The sequence below is a fragment of the Gymnogyps californianus genome, chromosome 1 (assembly GCF_018139145.2).
Source record: "Gymnogyps californianus isolate 813 chromosome 1, ASM1813914v2, whole genome shotgun sequence".
NCBI classification, from domain to species: Eukaryota; Metazoa; Chordata; class Aves; order Accipitriformes; family Cathartidae; genus Gymnogyps; species Gymnogyps californianus.
Window position 1 is genome coordinate 89522631 of NC_059471.1, and position 6000 is coordinate 89528630.

Genomic DNA, 6000 nt, shown 5'->3' on the forward strand with positions numbered 1-6000 from the left:
GAGTCAACTGGTCTATGAGGTTAGAAATGCATGAAGGATATGCTAGGAGACCACACCAATAAATTGCACAATACCTTATCTAGGATCAACTGTGTCTTATAAGAAAAAGTAGGTTTTAAAAATCTGAATGGTTTTTATTACTAGAAAACAAGTGGGAAACTAGAATGCAAAGAATTTTGTTTTCTACTTAAAATGTGTTTTAAATTCCGCTGTCTGAGTGTTTATCCTATTAAGAAGTGCCCCTTTACTTGATGATAAAATAACCCATTAGGACTTTCCCATCTTGCATTATGAATTCCTTTCATCTGTTTACAGATGCAGTCAGTGGGACAAAGAAAAAGGTGTTGCCTGAGAATCCTCCTCCCCTCTCCAGACAGCAGAATAGAACTGAATTTGGAAAAATCTGAGGAGCACCTTATCCTTTGAATAGGAGAAGGGAAAATGTCAAATAAGAGACTTCCAGAAATGCAAATATCCTTAAAACGTATATCTTGGAAAGGCTGTAGAGAGATTACTCTTATGCCATTAACGTCAATATTTTTACTATCAGGTGAATAGGAGAATATTTTTCCCCCCCATGCATATTCAGAATGAACACCAAGAATGAGTTACGTATCTGAATGCACTAATATGAGTGGATCAGAGTGTTCACTCCTTGCCTTTGATTTCCTAGGATAGGAAGAGCACAAGGCATATTGTCAGACAGAAAACAGAATATTAAAAATAGTATTTCCCCTATGTCTTAACTGTTGTAATGACAAAAAAAGCAAAAAGAAAAAGCTAACACCACTGTTGGTATGCTGTATCTGTGGGGCAGTAACCATGACAACTCGGCTAGCTTTTCTTTTAATTTATAAAGCAAATATAAGCATTTGTAGAAATATTCATAAAATGTGCTCATACAATGTCGATAACATTCCTGGTTTTTAAAATAAACCTTTGTCAGTGTCCCATATTTCCTCATATTTTATGCATTCACATTCTTCACAGTTGTCAGGACTTTTTAAATTTTATTCTTGTCATTTTGATATTTTGCCAGAATTAAACTGAGTTGCTTTGATTTTCTTTCAGGATTTTTTATTGCATTGCTTTGTTTGTCTAATTTTTTTCCACTACATTTTTTTAATTCCTCATGTCCCTATATTTTTCTGAAATGTTAATAGTTTTCATTTAAAACCAGCTCTAAGAGTTTATTGATTTATTGTATTTGGTTGTGCGAGTTGTCCTGCCAGCTCCATGGAGCATTTCAGAACAGAAGCTTCCTGACGAGTTAGGATCCAAAATAATTTAGCCTGAAGCTCTTGGCAGCATCTCTGTTTCTTCACAGCAGTGCTGTACAATGTAGGGTTAGAAAGTTAACATTTCTAATAGGTAGAATTTTTAATATATGCTCAATCTGAAGAAAATTAAATAGAAAAACATGTGCTTTAAGATTCCACAAATTCTGCAGTGTCTTTGCACTAACTGGGCTTTTTTATCACAGTGCCTTGTTAAAGGCCAAATTCTGTTCGATTTATAAATATAATCACTCCCAGCATGCATTTACTTGCAAGAGTGAAATAAGCATGCTTTGAATATAGAGCTTGAATTTTGTGAGACTGATGCTGAACTGTCTGGCCACCAACCCTTTACATTAACACAGTTATTCAAGAGAAACTGACTTACCGTGTTTCCAATGAGAAAAACTACCTCAAAACCTTCCTCTGTCCTCGGTTACTCTGAGATAACTGAGTGAGCAAGAGAGCCAGGCTTAAACAGGGTGACCAACATCCCCTAGTTCCAAACAAAATCTTGCTGGTATTGCTCTAGCATTGCTCTTGTTCATTGCTTTTGTTTATTTTTCTTCTTCCTTTGTAAATCCTCCCAAACCTTCAGCTGTTTCTTTTTTTATTCCCTTTTGTCTTTGTTTCTCCCTCAAGGGGTCTGGTCTCACCATTTTGTCTACATTTCAGATTAATAACTTTACATTTCCAAAAGGATGAAAACTTCACAAGAATCAGCTCCTTTAACTGAATTGAAATATATCTGAAAGATATTCTACCATAATGTGTTTAAAACTTAATAACTCATTTTTCCAGTTGATGTTTTTTCAGTGGCTATTTATTTGAAAATCATCAGAAACATAAGAGCCATCCTCTGTTCAGGGATTCTGGTGGAATGAAGCATAAAACTTGAGAAGAAAGTAGGCTATAAACAGAAGTGATTTCTCTCTATATCTGATCAGAGGAGCAAAAGTTAAAAAGTGTCATTCCACTATACATTCAACTTACAAATCTATGCAGAGGTCAGTCGACATTACCACCTAACTCAATTTTCAGTTGTTCAAACAAGCCATGATAGTTGCTTAGGTTAAAGAAAAATTGCAAGTTGCCTGCTAAAGATAGTAAAACCCATAGCAGTAATAAATGTCTTTATTAACTACTCACATGATTCCTCTGATGTTAAGGTTTAGATTAATATCCCTCTTTAGGTTCTCCCCTGTAAATGGAAAAAGAGCTTCACTGCAGCCCATCGTAACATGTTTTTAATGGAGGCAGCAACAATAGAAATATAGGGGTATCTGTCTTTCTCCACTGATCATTTTAGGTGAGGTGGAAGAATAAACAATTAGCTGAGACAAGACACGTAGTTTTAAGAGGGCTAAAGGAGAGATAAATCCTAAGTATCTCAGTCTCACTTTCCTTTCTGTCTCATATCCTGCCTCCGGTAAGTCTGGGTAACAATCCACTTGTAATGGTGTGACATGAGTCAGCAGAACACACTCAACATCTTTGAACATTTCCTACCAGTATCATCACTGGATAAGAGAAGTGTTTTTCTGAGCAAACATTGTGAGCCTGCTTTCATTTTTATGGAAATCTTCATTGTGGTAGGATGGTACACAAACCATTTGAAGGAGATGTACTGAAAGGCATTATTTAATGTAGGCAGTAGGAAATAATTTATTTTGACTATAGGAAAGAAAATTCAGCTCTTCATGCTTTACATAGTGTTCCTATAACCTCTTGTTGGTATGAAGCAGACAGAAGTAGTTAATCATTAAGACTTCTCAGAAGCTCTTAGATGTAAGCTTGTGGAGAGTGAAAGCTATCATTTTTACTTGGTTTACACAGCACAAAAGAAAAAAAGAAAAAAGCCAAACCCTAATGCAGTTTACTCAGTGCAGCTACTTGACTGCAGGTGAGGATATATGACAAATATAATTAATTTTTGCATTGTAATGTTATCATAGCCCTTACAGCTCTAGATCACCCCAGATGACAGTAACGTAACTCTTGTTTTTCCTATGACCAGTGTATATTACTTCTTTTAATCTTGTATGTAAGTGTCATTGAAATCTGTTTGCTCGAATGACCTTTAGTTTGGGCCTCGGTTGACTCTTCCGGACTACCATCCTGTTACTTAAAAGTTATTTAAAAAATAAAAATGAAAAATATTTCAACCAATGAAAAGGATTTTGTTTTGGATAGTCAACCTGCAGCAGGTAATTTTTTTTCTGCTGTGCAGTGTCTCACAGCACAAGCATGGAAAGAAAGGAAGGCATCGATTGCTAAAATGTCTCAAAAGCAAACAAACACATTGCCATACTTATCTTTCAACTCCTGACTCCAATCTACCAGGAGAAGGAGTAAAAAATTAAGAGGAAAAAGATGAACGTTCTTTTTTCAGGAGAGATTTAAAATTAATTAGAAGGTCGCTCAGGTGGAGATTCACTAAAAGGTTGCTGTAGGTAGAAGAGATGGAAGAAGAAAAGCTGTGTTACCAAAACGTAACAGAGGATGGAAAATAGTTTCTGCAAGAGTACAGAGAATGGAAAAAGAATAATAAAGTGCATGTAGGGGTGGTATAAATTAAAATCATAATTTAGTCACCTAAAAGTAGCCTAAGCTAATTTGTCTAGATTCCTTCTACAGCCAATGGATAGAAAGAAGTGCTCCAGAGAGTAATTTGTTCCATTTGTCTTTGACACCTCAATAGGTGGGACAAATAGAAAGGGACAAATTCCTTTTGAAAGTGCCTTCTTTTCTCTGTTGCTGACAGAGGGAGCCTAGAGAACTATGGTAAGGAAAAATAAGTCTTACTAGGATTTGAGATATATTCAGGAGGTTTTAAATTTAATGTTTTAAATTGAATGCTAAAACACATGAGGATCCTTTTTTATAGCATTCTTGAAGGTGTGAAAATGCTAACATTATATATTTAATAAATACATTTCTATTGATTCCAATATAAAGTTGAGAATAGCAAATGTGAGCCAATTGACTGAGATAGAAAGGAGACAGGACTCTATTTAGAAGTCTGTTTAGAAGTTGCTGCTGTTATTACAGCTTACAAGATTGAAAGCTGTTCTTGATCTATGTTGTCTAACAGAATGAATATAAAAAAGTATTGTTCTTTTCTGGTTTATGAGTTTGAATTCTGGAATCTGATCCACCGACTGAAGTCACTGGAAAAAACATCCTTTCTTCAAAGAATGAGCCTTATGCATGACTACATGTTCTGCAGTGATAAAAACCATTGAGTCCTAATATGAGCTTCTCTTTGTAAGTGAACTAGTGTTATCATCTCTGCTGGAAGAACAACAGTCAAACTGCTTACTGACCTCCAAGTATAAGTGCTTTTTACATAAGAGGAAATTAAATGCAGCTTTTTCACAACTGAAAATATTTCCTCTACATCATGAAAAACTGGGGAATTTTACAGTGTAAGTTTAGAAATAAATTTTATCAATGTATTAAGAAATGGAGTATTTGAGTGACTGCAGTTTTGATTTCAGCAATTTTCATGAATGTTTTCTTGAATTTCTATACACATTCATACACATTTATGCACATGTCACTGTTACGGGGTTTTTGTGGTTTGCTTTTTTCTTCCCCCCCTAACATATTCCTGTTATCAAAAAATCTGGACTTAATTCAGCTTTAAGTCTGCCATTGCTCAAGTAACATGACAGTAGCATTAAGTGTGTATAGGTAGGACTAGAACTTTTTGCAACATACAAATAGTTCCATATGGAAAAAGAGGTCTTTCTTCCAGGAGGGGTTAAAGTCACCATCATTAACATCAGCTGTAGATTGACTCCAGTATTACAATTATTATAGCATAGAAATACATTATACAGAATTTGCTGTTAACTTTCAGGGTTTTGGTACTCCCGTTGTTGCAGAAATTAGCTTTGGAAAACTTTTGGTATAGTGATACTTAAATACCTGTGCAATGTTGTCTGTAGCAAATTACTATACACGTACAAACTAGTCTTTCCTCTATTCCTAGCTTATAATTGTTAGTCTATATTATTAGTCAATGTTGTTCCCTAACAGATTGTAATTATTCAATCAACAATCAAGTTGGATGAATGTCTTTTTCATACAAACAATATCTCAGAAAAAGCAGAATATATCTTTCCCTTTAGCGTTCTTGAAAACATAAAACAGTCATAAGACTATTCTTCTTTAAGGTACATTTGTAGCTAAGGCTTTTGATCCTAACAAATTCTCACAGATTTCTCAAGGATACTTCATTTCTACAAAATTTATTCAGTTCTGTGGTAAATATTCTTTTTTTTTTTTTTAGACACCAAGATAACTACTAAATACTTGTCTGTCAGCTGCCTTTATGATTGCTGAGATTTTGTGAATGGTGCAAGGAGAAAAGACTCGTAGGTGATTGATAGCCATGCTCACGTAGCTATCAAAGCAAATCAGTGGCAATTTCCTAAGCAATGCAGTTCACATTTCAAATAGATTTATTATTATTATTATTATTATTATTATTATTATTATTATTATTTGGACATTTAAATAATCTTATCCAAAGTTCTTCAAAGTCTTCTACTAAACAGAGATTAAAGTAAGTGGCAACAAGCAGCTGACGTGAACAGTTCTGTACAACTGGGAAGGCTGCTAATTTGGGTTAACAATCACTTATGGAGCTCACAGGAAAGACTCAAGTGGAATAAATGATTCTGTATGACGTGACAGAAATATGAGAGATTAAGAC